Below are 20,992 nucleotides of genomic sequence, written 5' to 3' on the forward strand. Positions count from 1 at the left end.
AGGAAAGTTGCTTCATCCTTAAACTTCTTTAACTTTATGGATTTTGAACACCTTCGTTCATATACTGGCTGGAAGTCTTCCAGGGTATTCTTTCGCCACTATGCTAAGCAAGTGGAGCAGCTAAAGAGGTCTGTGGTAGCAGTTGGTTGCGTCGTTAACCCTGTTGTTTAACTCTGCGAGGAACAGTGGATTTAATTGGGACTTTGATTCTTGGGTGAGTGTATAGTTATATGCGTTGCTATAACTAGAAGTGAAGGCTCTGGGAGCCCACAATGACTGTTCCAGCGTTATGGTGATTGTAGCACAAGTACAGACAGGTGTGCCGAGCGTTTCTGACGCTAATGTCAGTGGGTAGTAACATGGACGTTTAACTTTGATACCTTGGTATGTGACAAGTGACCTGATTGTTTTCTTTCAGATAACCATACATCCATGCACTACAGTACTTGTGTAAATTGTTGGTCATCCACCTATCATATGTATATAATTGTGGTAACCATGTCTATTTATTGTTAATCAATAAACTTGTTCTCGGGAACCTTGCGTCTCCTTCACCTATATTGATTTCATTTTAATTATTGAGCATTCAGCCTATGTATATTAATCGGGGATATCTATAATAGCCTGTTCCTTAATGCAAGCCTTGTTGCACTGGTTTATACTTTCCTTAGCATAAAGGGCTCCATCCTTCTCAGAGGACGGTGGCGGCAGCAATTTTAATCCTACGCAGATATAACCTTTTTGTCTAATTCTACTTCGACCAGGGGGCTGGTCGGGTTTTCCCTTGGATGCTGTAGTTCCGTAAGGACTATGCTTTACTTCATATAGAGTGAGACCCCTATATTGTATTGGCTTGCGAGTGAGTCATACATAGGTATATGTACTCTTCGTTCGTTTCTAGAGTCTAGTAGGACTCCTCCCTGTAGGGGGCAGGAAGCGCTTTCATGGTTTATGATTAGTGAAAAGATGTATAACGGTAACATCTTAGGTCTTTCAGTCGAGTTGACTAAGAAACATTCCTGAGGAGTACGGCACGTATTGAGAATCCACAGATACAGTAATGCTCTGGTATACTTCCATCAGGACGACATGGCTTGAGCCCAAAAAACGGATTTTGAGCGAAGCGAAAAATCTATTTTTGGATAAGATGGCCATGTGGTCCTGATGGACCCGCCCTGTCCCTTTTCAAAAAAAAAAAAAAAAAAAAAAAAAAAAAAAAAAAAAGAAAAGGGCTGTAGGACCCCTCCCTACATACAGTATCTGTAGCACCTCGTGTATCGCTACAAGGAATACAGATGGCGCCGCTCGCGCACGCTTACGAAACGGGGAGGAGAGATGCCTTACGAACGGCTCCCCCCTTTTTCTTATCGTTTTCGTTTTCTTGCCATTTGACCCCTACGAAGTGTTAACTCTATTCGGGGTATAGATTGCTATGTGGCGTGTCAAGAATACGTCCGCTGATATTTACGATATCCCTAAGGTCTTTTTTAGGGATACTCGCTCCAGGAGTTAGAATTCTGGGTACCTTAAGGTAAATTCTCTGGGAATATCGCCGTAGTTGTAATATACCCTAGGAAGCTGCCTTTAAGGAACTTCCATCAGGACGACATGGCCATCTTACCCAAAAATAGATTTTTCGCTTCGCTCAAAATTCGTTGATTATGTAATTCATCTAAGAATGTTCACTAATAGTAAGAACGAATGAACCCCGAAGGGAAGCATTCTACACAGAAGCTGAAAAGTTAACAAATACAATTAGATTGATAAAAAAATAATTGAGACAAAATAAACGGAGTAGCAACTCAACCCGCAACGGGAAGGAAGCTGCCGAAATACGTAGTAGTAATAAAAGGGTGAACGACCTCGAGAGAGAGAGAGAGAGACCGTAGTCAAACTAAACTCCCATGTTCCCTACACTGATAGACCAAGTTCTCCGTAGGGAAGGAGGAACAGCGGAGAAAACAGATTAATAAATAAAGTCCAGCAATGACGAATCCCCACGGCGCCCGAGAATCGGAAGCCGAAGGACCAAGGGAGAGATCGCGACCCATGAAATGTCACCGTGGGGGCCTACGGCGCCCGAGAACCACACGGAGATGTTGTCGTACACTACACACACACACAGAACAAACACTGAAAAGGAAACTTACTGTATTTCTACTCAAATATATACATAAACATAAGAATGTTTACATATATATTAAGTATAAGAAAAAGTAAGTACAGTAATTAAGTAAAGACAAAACATTAATGGCTGCCATGCGAGGACGGGACAGAGACGTCTGCCCACCGTCCGAGCCAAAAGCGAAGTGAAGCAGTTCACCAGCGTGTGAGGGGGGAGGGGTAGCTAGCTACCTCTCCCCTACCCCTTCGCTAGCTAGCGAGAGGGTAATTAACCCTCGTTAAAAACTAATGGCTCGTCATTTCAGCTACGCCAAAAGTAGTACCCCATGCAAATAGCGGGGTTTGTATTTCGGTTATGGAACAACTGAACGTTACCTCCCCCCATCCCCTTGAATGGGCGATGTTATACGACAGACCATGAAGTTTGCCAACTCGCTTGGCCGAGGCCAAAGCAAGTAGGAACACTGTCTTCCAAGTCAGGTGGCGATCAGAAGCCTGGCGTAATGGTTCGAAGGGAGGTCTCTTAAGAGACCTGAGAACTCGAACCACGTTCCATGGAGGAGGTCTCACTTCCGACTGAGGGCACGTAAGTTCATAACTTCGTATGAGTAGAGAAAGTTCCAGTGAAGAGGAAATGTCCATTCCTTTGAGCCTGAAGGCAAGACTTAAGGCTGAGCGATAGCCTTTCACTGCCGAGACTGAGAGGCGCATTTCTTCCCACAAATACACGAGAAACTCCACTGTTGCTGGAATAGTGGCATTGAGTGGAGAGATACCCCTTCCACGACACCAACCACAGAAAACTCTCCACTTTGCCTGGTAGATCCTTGCGGATGACTTTCGCAGGTGTCGAGACATCCTTTCAGCAACTTGTTGCGAAAAGCCTCTCTCTGTGAGGAGATGCTGGATAGTCTCCAGGCGTGAAGCCGCAGCGAAGCTACGGCTTTGCGAAAGATGTTGGCGTGTGGTTGTTTGAGTAGCTCGTGTCATGGAGGAAGTTCTCTTGGGAGTTCCGTCTGGAGCTGCAGAAGGTCCGGAAACCACTCTCCGTGATGCCATAGCGGAGCTATCAAGGTCATTGAAAAGGTTGACCGATATTCTGGTCTTGTTGAGTACCCTCCTCATCAGACAGAACGGGGGAAAGGCGTATACGTCGATGTTGTCCCACCGTTGTTGGAAGGCATCTTGCCAGAGTACCTTGGGGTCCGGGACTGGGGAGCAGTACAGCGAAAGCTTGAAATTCAAAGCTGTCGCGAACAGATCCACCCTCGGGGAACCTCACAAAGTCAGGACTTTGTTGGCTACTAGACGATCCAAAGACCACTCGGTACTCACTATCTGCGATGCCCAGCTCAGACTGTCGGCGAGCAAATTCCTCTTGCCTGGAATGAAACGAGCTGATAGTGGAGTCGAGTGGACTTCGGTTCATCTCAGTATCTCTACTGCCAGATGGGATAGCTGCTCTGAAAAGGTACCTCCCTGCTTGTTGATGTAAGCCACTACCGTGGTGTTGTCGCTCATCACCACCACGGAGTGACCCGCCAGGTACTGTTGGAACTGTTGAAGTGCCAGGAATACGGCCTTCATTTCTAGCAGATTTATGTGGAGGTACTTTTCTGATTCTGACCAGAGGCCTGAGGTCCTATGGTTCAGAACATGGGCCCCCAATCCTTTCATTGAGGCGTCCGAGAACAGCATCAAATCCGGGGGGAGGACGAGAAGATCCACTCCCTTTCATAGGTTCTCGTCTGTCACCCACCACTGAAGGTCCGTCCGTTCCGCAGGACCCATAGGGACCAAGACGTCCGGGGAATCATGTCCCTGATTCCACCGGGACTTGAGTCGCCATTGCAGGGATCTCATCCTGAGACGACCGTTTGGAACTAGATGGGCCAGGGAAGAAAGGTGCCCAGGAGACGTAACCACGATTGGGCTGGGAGTTCTTCTCGTCTGATGAAAGGATCTGCGACCCTCCTCAGCCTTGCTATCCTGTCGTCTGATGGGAGGGCTTTGTGGAGATTGGTGTCCAATATCATGCCTAGATATTCTAGTTGCTGAGTTGGAAGCAGAGAAGACTTCTCAAGATTTACCATGATCCCTAGATCTTGGCAAAGTCCCAGAAGCTTGTCTCGGTGTCAAAGAAGGGTCGACTCCGAGTCTGCCATGATCAGCCAGTCGTTCAGATAACGGAGGAGACGGATGCCGATCCTGTGTGCCCACGAAGAAATCAGGGTGAACACTTTGGTAAATACCTGAGGTGCTGTGGAGAGACCGAAACAATGCACCTTGAACTGGTAGATCTTTTTGTCTAGGCTGAATCTGTGGTCTCACTGCAAGTCTGACCGTGTCCGCCGTCTCCATGCTGAACGGGGTTTGTTTGACAAACCTGTTCAGAGCTGAGAGGTCGATGACTGGTCTCCAGCCTTCAGACGCCTTCCTTACAAGAAAAAGTCGACTGAAGAAGCCTGGGAAACCGTCGACGACCTCCTGGAGAGCGCCCTTCTTTAACATGGTCTCGACTTCTGCCCGTAGGGCTTGCCCCCTTGCCGATCCCATGGCAAAGGAGCTCAACGACACTGGATCCGCTGTCAGGGGAGGTAGAGATGTTGTGAATGGGACGCGATATCCCCGACTGATTACGGAAATCGTCCAGGAATCGGCCCAGAGTTGCTGCCACCTGATTGCGAAACTTTGTTGGCATCCCCCCACTGGTGGACATGCAGGGGGATTGCCAATCCTAGTGTTTGCGGCCTAGGCCACTCCCTCTAGGATTTTTCCCTCCCCTGGAGGACTTTTTGCCTTTCTTGTCTTTGACAGGAAAGGACTTTGACACCGTTGCCTTTGCTGCCACTGCCGGTTTCGTCGTCTTGGACGGGCGAGGTTGTTGAGGTGCTGGAGGTTTATAGGGCTCTGATGTAAGAGCCCTATGTAGGAGAGAGTCCTGGTTGGACTTCCTCCACCTCTCAGCTGCCTGTTCCACGTCTTTAGGCTCAAACAGATTCTTTCCCAAAATGGAAGAATGTCTGAGCCTACTGACCTCGACGCCTGGGACCTTCGTGTGGAACCTCTCTGCCACCGCATCACGTTTCAGAATGGAATTGGCCCACAAGTTCGAGACTTGGCGGGCCAGAAACTCGATGGTGTGGGTGCCCAAAAGGAGGAAGGTCTCCAGGGCCTTCCTGGTGCTCTCCTTAGACAGGTCCTCGGATCACAACAGGATGCCAAGAGACCCCAGCCAGACATCCAGCCACGAAGTAGCCTGCATGGCACACTTCGCAACCTTCTCCTAACTTAGGATCTCTGTCACCGAGAAAGACACTTGCCGGCTAGAGAACCTCTCTAGAGGGACTCCCTTGGTGAGCTCTTCCACAGAATGGTGCAAGGGGAGAGCTAGGCAAGACTCCTCCATGATCTCAAAGTACCTCTTCTGGTGGATACAAGGAGGAGGGAGGAGCTTGTTGCCAGTAGTGGAACGGCTGGAGGAGGCGAGCTCGGAGAGCTGGCTCTCAACCTTATCCCTGGCACTCTTCACCCCTTGGGACCAGGGCAAAGCCGCACTGGCCTTAGCGGGCTTCTGAGTGCCAAAGACTCGGTCCAGGACCGTGTCCTTGCCCTCTCGAGGAGGAATCTCAGGGTCCGGAAACCCATTGAGATGCCTCATCAGGGTCAGTACCTGCCAGAAGGCATGCTCTGACTCTTGTGGCTCCCCTCCTGGAGAACTGACAGTAAAGTCTCCCGTCCCCAAAGGCTCTTCTTGTGGATGTTCTCTGCGGGTCTTGTTGGCTCTGGTCAAATCCTTGAGGATGACTTGGGGATGGTCTTAGAGTCCTTAGGTTCCCTCCTGGGAGGAATACAGGACTCCAACAATGCCGTCTGTGGACTCTTCTCCGCCCCAACCCGGGACGATTCTCCTGTACGAGGTGGGGTTTCTCCCATTGGTGCGATGGGAGAACGTCTCACCTCGGTAGACTCCCCTGAGGACGGAAAATCCTCGTCCACAGGAGAGGGAGAGAAAGTGTGGGGGGGGGGAGGAAGAGCCTTCCTCAAGGACTTCTGGGGAGCCAGCTTGGCCCTGGGAGAAGTTACCATGACTTCTACTCCTCTCTTCCTCTTCAGTGGGGTCGGAGCTGCCATTGATTTGAGGCCCATCTCAGAGAAGGCAGGTTTGAAAGCCTGCATGACGGCTCTGACAAGAGACCCGAACCATGGTTGCTTACTGACAGCTGTGCTGTCAGAGACTCCCTCTGGAGGGAAGGGGATCAGGCGATCCTTCGGAGTAGAAACTACAACTGGGGAAGAAGGTTGGTTCCTGGACCTATCCGGAGTTCTCCCCTCCTCCTGCGGGAGCACTGATCTGCGCTTGCAGGGGGGGGGGAGGGAACGTGAAGATGACGACCTGGATGCTCTCGTTCCTGTAGCTTCGCGCGGGGGCTCGCGCTGTGAATCCCGATGGTAATTGCGCTCGCGCGATGGGATTTTCCCAGGCGCTCGGAGATGATGGCGAGGGCGCGCGGGCGACCGCTGGTGTGCAGGAGAGCGATGGCACACTGGCAAGCGATGGCGCACTGGAAAGCGCTGGCGCGCTGGCAAACGATAGCACGCAGGTGAGCGATGGGGCGCAGGGCGCGCAGGCGAGCGACTGCGCACAGGCGAAGGGGCGCACTGGCGATCTACGAGGGGTGCGCTGGCGAGCGATGGCGTGCAGGTGATGGAGCGCACGGGCGCGCAGGTGATCGGTGGCGCGCAGATGCGCGATCTGGCGAAAGCAGAGGGGGCGCAGAAGGGTGTGCAAGCGCGCGCGGAGGTGATTGCTTGCGCGCGCAGGATCTCGATGAGCTCTAGAACGCGTGCGCGCATGCGCAGGGGAAATATCCCTAGCGCGTGGGCGCGCAGGAGGACGCACAGTAGGAGCTGGGACAAGTGCGCGCAGGCGAGGTTCGAAGGCGCGTAGGAGATCGCTGACGGGAAGGAGAAGAAAGATTCTTCCCTTCTGCGCCCAGATCCGGAGATCGTGGGCACGCAGGCGAACGTTAGCGCGTAGGTGAAGAGCGCTGGCGAGCAGGAGACCGTGGACGCGCAGGAGATCATGGGCGCGCATGGCGCGTATCAGGATGAGGGCGCATAGTTGTGCGCTGTCGAGGAGAAGATCGCTGGCGTACAGGAGATCGCTGGGCCGCAGGTGAGCACTGACGAGCAGGAGAGCGCTGGCGCGTAGTCTCAGCAACAGGAGATCGCTGGTGCGTTGTCCCTGGAACAGGAGGTCTCTGAAGTGATGTGTCAGGAACAGAAGGCGAGCGCTTGCGCGCAGTAGAACGTTGGCACACGGGATACCTGGCGCTTAAGGGACTTACTCACAGTGTGAGAAAGCCCCTTTTGCCCCGAAGGAACCGATGCCCGTTGGATAACGGGGTGTGTGGGCGCCTACAGCGCGTCAGCGGCCAGGAACGGAGACGGGAGGTCAGCAGGTCTGGCAGGCGAAGGAGATCGTGAACGATCTGCAGAGAGGTCCAGGGATGCAGCTGCAACGGTCGGTGCACGGCGAGGAGGATCCTCTGCGGGGAGAAGGAAGGCCTCTACGGCGAAGAGGAGGGCGAGCTTTCCGTCTGATACGTCCTCTGGGGGCAGCAGGCAGACCATCGTCAGTCCTCCGAAGAGGAGTCTCTGTCAGTGAACTCCCCCGAGGGGGAGAATCACCTGCAGGTGAGATCGTTGGACTTAGCTCCTCCCTCGAATGATCTTCAGCTACATCAGGAACCATAGCAGGGGTTTGATCTAACTCATCGGAAGCCCCTGCCACAACAACGTCGACGATAGACAGAGGATCAACCTCTGCTATCGTCGGCGACTGTTTGACAGCAGCCCCCAACCTGATTATGTCAAATAGGGCGAACCCTGAAGCCCCAAGGAAGCCCAAATCTGTAACAAATCATTGTTAGACACATTGCTATCAGAAATATCCTCCCCCGCGGGAGGAGGAGGAGCTGCCTCGCTATGGGAGGCAACTCCCTCTCCCGAACCCGGAGGTTGGTGAACGTAAGTACGGCCTACGCTACCACTCGACGGCCTCTCGGGAGAGACCGATTGAGTGGGAGATTCGGAGGAGGTTCGGGCTACGGAAGGAGAGTCCTTGGGATTTTCTCTCTTCAAGGAAACCTCTGAGGGAGAAATATCCCGTTTGGACTTCTTCTTCCGGCGCCGGGAAAACCTCTCCCACTGGGAGGTAGACCACTCCCTACACTCACCGCATACTCTATTCCTATCACACCGTTCGTTGACCCCTACAAAAAGGACATAAGGTGTGAGGGTCCGTGTCGACCGCCGACATATAAGTACCACAAGGGCGGTCAGGTAAGCTGGGACACTTCCACATGGTAGAGGCCAACTTCCAAACACACTGTATAAAAGAAAAAGCAAAAACAAAGATCAAAGGCTGTCAAGTAAGCGAGGGTGGGAGCAGACACGTCTGATCGTCACCCGAGCCAAAAGCAAAGTGAACTAATCACAGGTGTTTGAGGGGGGGGGGGGGTAGCAAGCTACCCCTTCCTACCCCCTCGCTAACTAGCAAGAGGGTAGTAAACCCTCGTTAAAGTTCTAAGGGCTCGTCATTTCAGCTGCGCCGAAAGTAATATCCATATTAAATAGTGTGGTTTGTATTTCAGTTACGGAACAAATGAATTTTTTGTTTTCTTTCATGTATACAGTAGACTTAATATTTCACTTGCGAGAGTGTGCGGGTTGTTGGAATGGTAAACTAAGAGAAATAATGGTAATACTACAAAAAGTCAGGTAGTGTTCAAGTGTATAATAGTGCTAACTTTTAATGCAAACTCTGCTTATTGCTAAATTCTGGTGCATCCAAAAAAAATATGAACCCTTTTTGCAAGTTTACCGTCTTTGTATAAACTCTATTTGCTTGGTCGGCCTATAGTGTAGGTGTGATTGCACAGAGCCAGCTAAGCAATAAGCTGAACTTACACTAAAGGCATTACATTTTCAAAGGGAGAAAGTCACTGCCTAATGAATCTACTAAATTATATATAAAATGATACAAAATAAAAGATATAGAAATACGTGGAAATTTTTATTACAAACATAAATACTGTACATTACAAAAATTTAAATATCTAATAGAATGTCTTGTTGCATGGAGGCAAGAAATGCAGTGTGCCCACCCACTTGAAAAAGGAAAAAATTGGAGAGGTATGGAATCACAGATACTTCTTTCTCATCGCAGTCCTTGGTCACTTCATAAGTCCCTCAAATTCTTTCCATCTCTCTCTGCTCTCCCAAGCCTCTGTTCCAATCAGTTTCATCCAGGTTTTCAGTTCTGTAGCTTTGCCCTGGAATATAAAGACCATTAATATCCCCTTGTTAAGGTGGTTGATTTGGCTCGTTGGAATATGATATTTGAGAGTGACCCTTGAATAATTCTGGTCAGTATATAATAAATGTGATTAAGCCTGTTCCTCTTATGTAAAAGTGGGTGAATTAAATTTTGCATTTGTAAGAGCCATAAACTAGTTACTAATATCACAAATTTCAGGTAATTTGTATTTTTCCTAACAGTACTTACCTCGAACTACTTTCTTAGGAGGATCTGGGATCTCCTCATTAACCGACCAAGAATTTTGCGTAGTTCCCCCTCTCTCCGTTACCTTGTTGGGGCGCTCCGGGGTGGAAGGATACGCGACCCGGGGTCAGCGCTGCTAGGTCTGAATCGTCAGTAAGCGTATGTTTTAAGTCCTCCTCAAACTCCTGTAAGATACTTGGGGTAGGATGGGTGGGCCATCACCCGAAAGTAGTTCGAGGTAAGTACTGTTAGGAAAAATACACATTACCTAAAATTTGTGATTTGTTCCAACACGGAGTACTTACCTCGAACTACTTTCTTAGGAGACTTATACTTTAGGAGGAAGGAGTGGCTTACAGGCCGGAATACCCATAACATCCTGGGGCACGAGACCTAGATAGGAGGCTTGGTCTAGACGACCCAGTGGAGGGGTAGGAGGGTAGGGGAAAGCACGCAAAAGTCTACCTTATGTACAACTCACCTTTATATATAATCCGGACATGGTGTCCCTCAACGTCCATCTCTCACATGGAAGGAGGATAGGAAAAGGGGAGAAGGGAGAGGGTAGCAAGGAAGGGGGGAGTAAGGAGGAACTTGTGTCGCTTGCGATTACTTCTCACGGGCTACCCGGGACCCAAAAACCACTAAACCTGTTGCATGGCCAAAATTACTGGCCCAATGGAGAAGGCATTCAGGGACTTTCTCGTACAATCTTTCAGGTAATGGGCTGTAAAGGTGGATTGTCTGGCCCAAGTACCCGCTCGTAAGATTTGGCTCACTGCCATGTTTGAGGCATCCCCCCACCTGAGGCGTGGGAAGGCGTAGGGGGCCTCTCTCCCTATCTCCTCCTTCTGGGGAGACGGTTAGAATGGCCTCTCCTTGAGCCGGAATATTTAGGTCAAAAGGAGGCCTGGGATGGGGCACCGCTCCTGCCGGAGGGCGGTGGGGATTGGTGCCAGGAAGGGGAGGAGGCCTCCTGCCTAGCCAGAGGCGTAGGCGGGTAGGCCCCGTCCGCTGACGATCTTCTGTGTGAGGGCCGCCTTGTCAACTGCTGCCTGGGCTCGGGCGAACTCTTTAATTTTCCCACCCTTTCTAGTGTCTCCACCACTGTCTGAAGGGGGAACACGGTCTCACCCCAGACCGGGGCATTCCTTAGGAATTTTGCTTCTCGCTCGGGGAGCCTACGGGGCAGCCTGTTCAGCACAGTGTCCCTTCTTCTCAGAATCCAATTTGCTGTCTGGGTAAGGGACTGGAAGGTGAGAAACTTCCTCGCCTTCCCCCCAAGCAGATTAGTTCTTGTAACAGGGCCTGGTTCTCTGGAACCGATAGGTCGTGCGCCAGTTGAAACCCTGCTAGGGTGCAAGCCCACCAGTCCAGCCATGAGGTCACGTTAACTATGTTTTGAGCTGTGTCCTCCATCATAGCGGCCTCTGCTTGTGAGAAAACCACCGATGCGTTAAGGCTCCGCTCATCGGTGTTGGCCTTGTTCAGGGCAGCGACGGCCTCTTCAAGGGTGCAGGGCCCTGAGTACCGCCCGTCTGGCACATAAAACTTCTTTTCGGTCCTAAGTCCCGGTAGGAGCTTGAAGGAACCCTGGGCTCTCAGTGAGTTCTTCGGGCCCGACACAAAACGATCCACGTGCTCCATCCCCATGGCAACGATGGGCGCTAAGGGTAAGGTCAGGGATGGCTTCTGTTGGACAGGATTGTCAACCATCCTGCCTAAACCTGACAGCCAAGCTTGTTCTGACGAAGGCTGAGGCTCGTCCAGCCTATGGTGGAGGCGAATTAGGGCCAGAACCTTCCTATATGACGAAACCTCGTATGGGCAGCACTCGCCAGTGTCCAGCAACTCCTTTACTATTTGCACCTCCGTGTCAGAAGCATCCTCGAACACGGAGGGATCTGTGGGAGCGGAGGAATCCCTTTCCTCTTGACGGGTTGGTGGAGCGGCTGCCTCCGTCGCGGTTGGAGTCGCCGGGGCGGGGGTAGCCGTCATGGGTCTACCCGCTCCCGGGGAAGTCCGGATGGAGCTGTTTGACGGTAGGGGCAGCGGCAGGTTCCGTAACTTGGACGGAGCCGTCGCGACGAAGTGGCTGGGGGCCGAGCCGCCGGGTTTCATCTGTGGGCGTTCCTGTCGAGCGGATGGAGCCGATGACTTGCTGGGCAAGGGCAAAGGAAAGTGTGCCAACGACTGCACCCGACGAGCAGGCGGAGCAGAAGAGACACTGGGCAAGGTCACGGAAGCGGCTCCAGCGGCCACCGATGCAGGCACTGGGGCAGCAGCCATCTTGCTCGACCCACGATGGTGAAAAGCAGCTCTAACAAACCTCCTTCTCGAGGAACTCTATTTCTTTTAACTCTTTCTTCTCGAGGACTTCGACTTCTTTCTGGCCGGGCTTGCTTGGGAGCTAGCCCTCCTTCTTCTGGACCTCTTCCGCTTATTCATGGTGTCCTGGCCGCTGGAGTCCTCCGACGAGGAAAAGCTGGAGGTCGAGGAGCTGTCCAGGAAAAGCTGGAGGTCGAGGAGCTGTCCAGGAAAAGCTGGAGGTCGAGGAGCTGTCCAGGAAAACCTGGAGGTCGAGGAGCTGTCCAGGAAAACCTGGAGGTCGAGGAGCTGTCCAGGAAAACCTGGAGGTCGAGGAGCTGTCCAGGAAAACCTGGAGGTCGAGGAGCTGTCCAGGAAAACCTGGAGGTCGAGGAGCTGTCCAGGAAAACCTGGAGGTCGAGGAGCTGTCCAGGAAAAGCTGGAGGTCGAGGAGCTGTCCAGGAAAAGCTGGAGGTCGAGGAGCTGTCCAGGAAAAGCTGGAGGTCGAGGAGCTGTCCAGGAAAAGCTGGAGGTCGAGGAGCTGTCCAGGAAAAGCTGGAGGTCGAGGAGCTGTCCAGGAAAAGCTGGAGGTCGAGGAGCTGTCCAGGAAAAGCTGGAGGTCGAGGAGCTGTCCAGGAAAATTCCAGGAAAAGCTGGAGGTCGAGGAGCTGTCCGAGGAGGAAGATGAGGAGGAGGAGCTGACTCTGTCACGAGCCTTATAGGGGCCCTTGGTCTGGATACCGGGGTCAAGGGGTCCATGAAGTCCGGGGGAAGCGTTGCTAAAGGCGCCGGGGCGTGCGTATAGCGGCCCGAGAGGCAAACCATCCCTCGAATTCCTCTTCCTGCAGCATGGGGGACCTGAAGGGTGTCCAAGGCGCTGTCCAAACAATGGAGTCGGGGTCCAAAGAACACGTGGTCCTCCTTTCTTTGTCCCGGCCGCCCCGGGAACCCGCCGAACCTGAAAAACACTGCCACGATGGAGGGGTAGGCGCTGTTTCAGGCTTCCCCCACACCGGGTCTTCACTTGAGACGGGTCGTGCAGGCACCAGGACTTTGTCCACAACACATAATTCCGCCACACTAGCAGACGCCCCCCCCTCGTCTGCGTAGGCCTCTCTTTAACAGAATATCCGACATCAGACTCACGGGGAACAACTATGGGCCATTTCCCTGCAACGGACTTACCTCATCCCCTACTCTGGATAGGGGAAGGTGAAGGAAAACCTCTCTCTGAAAGCGCTGAGGGTGCATTAGCGGCAAGGTGAGGCCCGCCCTCTTGGGAGATCGCTTGGGTCCCTTTTTCTTCTTAGTGGCGAACAGGGCCACTGAAGCTCTGGCCAGGACTCGCACTCCGGGCACGTGGAGGAAGGGGAGCACTTTTTTCCTCGACACGAGGCGCACAGCGTGTGCGGGTTGACATCCGGCCTTGACAGCCAGGCTCCGCAAGACTTAACAGCTTTGGGCCCGGGGCAACGACGCTGGGATTCCATAATAAAGAAACGCGGACACGCAAGCAACACAAGGGAAAAGGGTAAGGAACACAAAGGAACACGTGGTACACAAGGTGATTGGACGGGATAAGTGAGAGAGAGCGGCGAGATGATATCTACGCAGCGACCAGACGCTTACTGATGATTCAGACCTACCAGCGCTGCCTCGGGCGCTGACCCCGGGTTGCGTATCCTTCCGCCCCGGAGCGCCCCAACAAGGTAACGGAGAGAGGGGGAACTACGCAAAATTCTTGGTCGGTTAATGAGATCCCAGATCCTCCTAAGAAAGTAGTTCGAGGTAAGTACTCTGTGTTGGAACAAATGGTTACTAGGAACAACTTAATTTGGTACAGAAGTTTCCAAAGAAATATCAGCTTTACCCTGTGATAGTCTTTAGTTACTTTGATCAAAGCTCTGGCAGTGATGGTGTCAAACAAGCACATGATTTGATATATACTTAAGATATTACAGACTTAAATGAATAAGGAAATATTTAAAATCCTTTGAGTTTCCTAAAGGAACATAAAAGCATTGTCTTCACAGCTTAGCAAAATGGCAAATTTAGAAGTGAAATGACAAATTCGTAGGTAATTTGTGTTTTTCCTAACTATACAAACCTTAGCTATTTAATATGGGTTATTACTTCCGGCGTAGCTGAAATGACGAGCCATTACAATTTTAACGAGGGTTTACTACCACACCGCTAGTTAGCATGGGGGTAGAGAGGGTAGCCCCCCCCCCCCCCCCCTCACACACACCTGTGCTTGAGCTCACTTTGCTTAGAGGTAGGACTTCAAGGGGGATAGGGCTGGAGGGAAAGTTTGATTAAATAGCTAAGGTTTGTATAGTTAGGAAAAATACAAATTACCTACGAATTTGTCATTTGTTCCGTAACTGACATACAAACCACACTATTTAATATGGGTGACTCACCTGTTAGGAAGGGTGGAAAGTCCCAGCCAGTACTGGCTTTTGGCTTTGCCCGAGGACTTAGTATCGGAGTATGTCAGCACTCAACAATAAGGAGTCCCTGCAACTCGCTAGAACCTTGCTACGCAAGGGCTGCGGCCTACGTAAGCTGTGTGTGAAGGAAAAAAGTGTGACTCGTCCTAGGAAGTTGACCTGAAGTCCTTTAGATCAAAACTTAGGCTAGGACTCTCCCAATACCACCTCGTCAGGGTATGGGGACGTGACAGTATTAGCTTAATACTAGGAACACAAGGAAACATGGTTAACCTGCAGTGGTTGGAGGTCAGCTGTGCAGAGAACCCAGGATGCTGCTTTCCCCAAGAGAGGGGAGAATGAAGAAGAGAATAAAGGCCAGACATACATTTTCATTCATGCAGACTAAGACTGGGTAACAATGCCCTCAACCTTCTGCTACTTGTCCATTAAGGAGCCTGATGTTTTAAACCAGCTGTTAAACCACCTCCTGTGGGTCACGTCTTGCAGGTAGTGGGCTGTGAAGGTCCTCTGACGCTTCCACACCCCAGCTTGTAGCACCTGCATCACTGAAAAGTTTTTCTTGAAGGCCAGGGATGTAGCTACGCCCCTGACGTCACATGCTCTAGGGCGACGTGACGGAGGAGGGTCTGGATTCAGGGTCAGATAGATCACCCTACGAATCCATGCCGAGATGGTATTCTTGGTAACCCTCCTCTTTGTTCTCCCAGTGCTCGCAAACAATGCCTGCACCTGGGGACGAACTGCAGCCGTTCTTTTGAGATATAGCCTTAGACTCGTTACTGGACACAGTAGGAGATGGTCTGGATCATCTGTCACAGAACGAAGACTCGAAATCTGGAAGGAGTCGAACCAAGGGTCCGGCACTCCCGGATTCTGAATCTTACCAATAAACTCAGGGACGAATCTGAACGTTACCTCCCCCCATCCCCTTGAATGGGCTATGTCATAAGAGACCATGAAGTTCATTGACTCGCTTGGCCGAGGCCAAAGCTAGTAGGAACACCGTCTTCCAAGTTAGGGGGCGATCTGTAGCCTGGCGTAATGGTTCGTAGGGAGGTCTCTTAAGAGACCTGAGAACTTGAACCACGTTCCATGGAGGAGGTCTCACTTCCGACTGAGGGCAGGTAAGTTCATAACTTCGTATGAGTAGGGAAAGTTCTAGCGAGGAAGAAATGTCCATTCCTTTGAGCCTGAAGGCTAGACTTAAGGCTGAGCGATAGCCTTTCACCGTCGAGACTGAAAGGCGCATTTCTTCCCGCAAATACACGAAGAACTCCGCTATTGCTGGAATAGTGGCCTCGAGTGGAGAGATACCCCTTCCACGACACCAACCACAGAAGATTCCCCACTTTGCCTGGTAGACTGATGCGGATGACCTTCGCAGATGTCCAGACATCCTGACCGCAACTTGTTGCGAAAATCCTCTCTCAGCGAGGAGATGCTGGATAGTGTCCAGGCATGAAGTCGTAGCGAAGCTACGGCATTGTGGAAGATGTTGGCGTGTGGTTGTTTGAGTAGCTCGTGTCGCGGAGGGAGTTCTCTCGGAAGTTCCGTTAGGAGTTGCAGAAGGTCCGGAAACCATTCCGCGTGATGCCATAGCAGAGCTATAAGGGTCATCGAAAGATTGACCGATATTCTGGTCTTGTTGAGCACCAACCTCATCAGACAGAACGGGAGAAAGGCGTATACGTCGATGTTGTCCCACCGTTGTTGGAAGGCATCTTGCCAGAGCGCCTTGGGATCCGGGACTGGGGAGCAGTACAGCGGAAGCTTGAAGTTCAGCACTGTAGCGAACAGATCCACAGTCGGGGAACCCCACAAAGTCAGGACTTTGTTGGCTACTAGATGATCTAAAGACCACTCGGTACTCACTATCTGAGACGCTCTACTCAGACTGTCGGCGAGCACATTCCTCTTGCCTGGAATGAAGCGAGCCAATAGTGGAATCGAGTGGGCTTCGGTCCATCTCAGTATCTCTACTGCAAGATGGGATAGCTGCTTTGAAAAGGTACCTCCTTGCTTGTTGATGTAAGCCACTACTGTGGTGTTGTCGCTCATCACCACCACAGAGTGACCCGCCAGGTATTGTTGGAACTGTTGAAGGGCCAGGAATACGGCCTACATTTCTAGCAGATTTATATGGAGGCACTTTTCTGATTCTGACCACAGGCCTGAGTTCCTGTGTTGCAGAAAGTGGCCCCCCCCCCCTTTCTTTGAGGCGTCCGAAAACAGCATCAAATACGGGGGGAGGACGAGAAGATCCACTCCTCTTCGTAGGTTCTCGTCTGTCACCCACCACTGAAGGTCCGTCTGTTCTGCAGGACCCATAGGGATCATGACGTCCGGAGAATCGTAACCCTGATTCCACCGAGACTTGAGTTGCCATAGGAGGGACCGTTGGGAACTAGACGAGCCAAGGATGAGAGGTGACCGAGGAGACGTAACCACGATTGGGCTGGAAGCTCTTCTCATCTGAGGAAAGGACCTGCAACCTTCCTCAGCCTTGCTATCCTGTCGTCTAATGGGAAGGCTTTCTGGAGATTGGTGTCTACGATCATGCCTAGATATACCAGTGTTTGAGTGGGAAGCTGAGAGGTCTTCTCGAGATTTACCATGATCCCCAGATCTTGGCAAAGTCCCAGAAGTTTGTCTCGGTGTCGAAGAAGGGCTAACTCCGAGTCTGTTAGGATCAGCCAGTCGTCCAGATAACGGAGACGGATGCCGATCCTGTTTGCCCACGATGATATTAGGGTGAACACTCTGGTGAACACCTGTGGTGCTGAGAAGAGACCGAAACACAGCACCTTGAACTGGTACACCTTGTTGTCTAGGCTGAATCTGGAAGTACGCGTCCTTCAGGTCCAGTGTACACATGAAGTCTTGCAGTCTCACTGCAAGTCTGACCGCGTCTGCGGTCTCCATGCTGAACGGAGTTTGCTTGACAAACCTGTTCAGAGCTGAGAGGTCGATGACTGGTCTCCAGCCTCTAGACGCCTTCTTTACAAGAAAGAGTCGACTGAAGAAGTCTGGGGACCCGTCGACGACCTCTTGGAGAGCGCCCTTCTTCAACATGGTCTGGACTTCTGCCCGAAGGGCTCGCCCCCTTGCCCGTCCCCAGGGCAAGGGAGCTCAATGACACTGGATCCGCTGTCAGGGGAGGTAGGGATGTTGTGAACGGAACGCGATATCCTTGACTGATTACGGAAATCGTCCAGGAATCGGCCCCGAGTTGCTGCCACCTGTTCACGCAACTTTGTAGGCATCCCCCCACTGGTGGACATGCAGGAGGACTGCCAATCCTAGCGTTTGCGGCCTCGGCTGCTCCCTCTAAGATTCTTTCCTCCCCTGGAGGACTTTTTGCCTTTCTTGTCCTTGACAGGAAAGGGCTTAGACACTGTTGTCTTCGCTGCAGCTACCGGTTTCGTGGTCTTGGTAGGACGTGGTTGCTGGGGTGCTGGAGGTTTATAGGGCTTCGATGTTAGAGCCCTATGTAGGAGAGCGTTCTGGTTGGACTTCCTCCACCTCTTGGCCACCTGCTCCACATCCTTAGGGTCGAACAAGTTCTTTCCCATAACGGAAGAATGTCTGAGCCTGCTGATCTTGGTATTGGGGACCTTTTGATGGAATCTCTCAGACACCGCCTCCCGACGTTTCAAGATGTTATTAGCCCACAAGTTTGAAACTTGGTGGGCTAGAAACTCCCTTGTGCGAGTGCCCGACAGTAAAAAGGTCTCCATGGCCTTCCTGGTAAATTTCTTTGGACAAGTCCTCTGAACATAACAGGATGCCTAGGGACCCTAGCCAGATGTCCAGCTACGAAGTTGCCTGCATGGCACACTTCGCTACCTTCTCCTGGCTAAGGATCTTCGTCGCCGAGAACGAGACCTGCCGGTTGGAGTCTCTCTAGAGGGACTCCCCTGGTAAGATCTTCCAAAGAGTGGTGAAGTAGAAGAGCTAAACAAGTATCCTCAACGATGTCAAAGTACCTCCTCTTTGGACATGAGGAGGTGGGAGGAGTTTGTTGCCGGCGCTGGATCGGCTGGAGGAGGCAAGCTCGGAGAGCTGGGCTTCGACCTTGTCTCTGGCACTCTACCCCTTGAGACCAGGGCAAAGCCGCACTGGCCTTTGAGGGTTTTTGAGTCCCAAAGACTCGGTCCAAGACCGTGTCTTACCCCTTGAGACCAGGGCAAAGCCGCACTGGCCTTTGAGGGTTTTTGAGTCCCAAAGACTCGGTCCAAGACCGTGTCTTTGCCCTCACGAGGGGGAATCTCTGGATCTGCAAACCCATTGAGATTCCTCATAAGGGTCAGAACCTGCCAGAACGCATGCTCTGACTCCTGCAGCTCTCCTCCTGAAGGGCTCAGCGAAGTCTCCTGTCCCCAAAGACTCTTTTTGGGGGGACTCGTGGACTTGTGGCCCAGCTCAGAGAGAACAGGCTTAAAAGCCTGCATGACCGCTCTGACCAGGGACCCAAACCAAGGCTGATGACTGACAGCGGAACTCCCTCTGGAGGGAAGGGGATCGACCGATCCCTAGGAGGAGTTACCAAGGGGGGTTTGCCTGAAAAGATGAAGGAGAAGAAAAGTCCCTGGACCTGTCCGGATTCTTCCCCCCGGCCGGCGAGCGCGCTGTTCTGTGCTTGCGTGGGGGTGAACGCGACGATGATGACCTGGCCGCGCGTTGTCCTGCAGCATCGCGCGTGGGGGGTTGAGGATCGCGCTGGGGAGCATGCTGGAGGTCGCGAGATGGGGAATGCCCTGGGTCGCGCGCAGGAGACTGTTGCCGGCGAGCTGGCGAAGGCAGAGGGTGCACTGAAGGATGGATAAGCGCGCGCGGGCGCGCAGAGTCCGGCCGAACAGCCCGTGCGGGCGATACCGTTGGGCGCCAGCGAGCAAGATATGTGTCTCCTGCACACGGGCGCGTATGACAGCACACATCCGGCTGTGGCAATGGGCGTGGGCGCGCAACCTCGTGGGTGTGCGTCGGAGACTGCGAGCGCTGGCGAGGGATGGCGCGTTGGTGAGCGCTGGCGAGCAGGGGAAGAAGTTAACTCCCCAATGCGCCCAGATCAGAAGATCGTGGGCGCGCAGGAGATCGTTGGCACGGAGAGCGTGGGTGTGTATGGCACGCAGTAGCGCGCTGATGATCTGGAGAGCGCTGGCGCACTTTAACAGGAACTTCCTCTGCTGATGAGTGCTTGCGCGCAGGAGAGACCTGGCGCGTAAGGGACGTATGCACTATCTTGCGTATACGCCCTGATGCCCCGAAGGGACCGTAGCCCGTTTTACAACAGGATGCGTTGGCGCCCACAGCGCGTCAGCAGCCAGGAACGGCAACGGCAGGTCAGCAGGTCTGACGGGTGGAAGGTCGGCGTGCCCTTTGTAAGGACGATCATGAGCCGGCGAATGTTGAGCTGATGATCGGCGAGTTGGCAAGCAGTGCATTGGTGAGTGGCACGCAGACAAGTGTCTGAGAAATGGTCTAGGAGGCAAACGGTAAGCTGGCAAAAGGCGAACAGGCGAGTGACAATCACGAGCTGGTGATTCGCAGTCAGGAGAGTGACGATTACAAGCTGGCGAGTGATGCTCACGAGAAGGCACGTGATGATCATGAGGAGAGTGGCAAGATGGTTGTCATTCCTTGGAGTCCGAGAGCTGTTTCCTGATGGAAGGTGAAGGCAAATATCTGGTCGGGCGGAGAGGACTCCAATCCCTTGAAGACGAGGAGACCTTGCGATGGCAAGGGCTCTTGTCGTCAACAGTAGGTCGAAGCTGGAGTGGTGAGCAGGGGAGCCACGCTGCAAATTGAATGGAAAACGGGGAGACATGGTGGCGTCTAGCAGGCCTAGGTACTTGCTCAACCCAATCCTTTTGAAGGGGAAAGAACAAAGTCTTCGGTGGGAGGAGCAGGAGCGGGCAAGGAAACCGGAGAATGTCTCCTCTCAATCCCCAGTAGTAGAAGACCCAACGACACATCCTTCAAAAGTGGACCTGCAACCCACAGCGACGACCAACCTTGTAACAAATCAGAAAGAGAAAATGATTCCCCCAAGGGCAGGGGCAGAGTTGCTTCGTTAGGGGAAGCAGCTTTGTCCCTGGATTGATGGCCTCGTGTTAGCTGGTCAACACTCCTACTCGACCGATCATCGGAAGAGAACGATCGAGTATGATCTTTGGGAAGAGATCGGGGAGTCAAGGAAGAGGTCCGAGGTTTCTTAGATTTCAAGGAGGACCCTGAAAGCGAAGAATCTCTCGTGGACTTGAACGCCAGCACCCAAATAATTTCCATTGGGAGCAAGACCACTCCCAGCATCGCATGTATTAGCCAGGTCACAACACCGTTTTCAGCAGGCTAGACACAACAAATAGGGGTCGGTTTTGGCGAAGGATATGAAGGTCCCACAACAGCGTCCTTCAGGTCCCAGACAGGTCCGTACGATGGACGGCAGGAAGAAGCAACACACACCTGAAAAAGAAAATTAATAGAAGAGTTAATCACAATGGCAAGTCTGTTGGTAGGCAGAGAGCAGTAACAT

At 52.3% G+C, this 20,992-nt stretch overlaps 1 protein-coding gene across 3 annotated transcripts in view; it reads right to left on the reverse strand.

Moving 5' to 3' along the window:
• Positions 1-9,192: 9,192 nt before the first annotated feature.
• The window catches only part of LOC137617137 (uncharacterized), a 32,136-nt gene continuing 20,336 nt past the window's right edge, over positions 9,193-20,992 (reverse strand). For all 3 annotated transcript variants that reach the window (XM_068346993.1, XM_068346991.1, XM_068346992.1), the window contains one exon: positions 9,193-9,464. The gene's annotated coding sequence lies outside the window, so the exon portion shown is untranslated. The remainder of the gene's footprint in view (positions 9,465-20,992) is intronic.

Source organism: Palaemon carinicauda, chromosome 23 (assembly GCF_036898095.1).
Source record: "Palaemon carinicauda isolate YSFRI2023 chromosome 23, ASM3689809v2, whole genome shotgun sequence".
NCBI lineage: Eukaryota > Metazoa > Arthropoda > Malacostraca > Decapoda > Palaemonidae > Palaemon > Palaemon carinicauda.